Source organism: Arachis duranensis, chromosome 1 (genome assembly GCF_000817695.3).
Source record: "Arachis duranensis cultivar V14167 chromosome 1, aradu.V14167.gnm2.J7QH, whole genome shotgun sequence".
Lineage (NCBI taxonomy): Eukaryota > Viridiplantae > Streptophyta > Magnoliopsida > Fabales > Fabaceae > Arachis > Arachis duranensis.
Window position 1 is genome coordinate 65688055 of NC_029772.3, and position 446 is coordinate 65688500.

The window sequence follows — 446 nt, forward strand, 5'->3', positions numbered from 1 at the left end:
CTGCTAGATGGTCAAGACAGGAGCTGAATGAGTCTCCAAATACTGAAAAGTCATCCATGAAGACTTCCAGAAATTTTTCCACCATATCAGAGAAAATAGAGAGCATGCACCTTTGAAAGGTTGCAGGTGCATTGCACAGACCAAATGGCATCCTTCTGTATGCAAATACTCCGGATGAACATGTGAATGCTGTTTTCTCTTGATCATGGGGATCTACTGCAATTTGATTATAACTTGAATATCCATCCAAGAAGCAGTAGTATTCATGACCTGCTAGTCTTTCTAGCATCTGGTCTATGAATGGTAAAGGAACCAGTTCACATACGCCACCCTGTAACTGTTCTTGTAGGAACCAGTTCAATTTTTTCATTATGAACCACTGTCATGCCACCCTTCTTAGGAACGACTTGGACAGGGCTTACCCAGGGGCTATCAGAAATAGGATA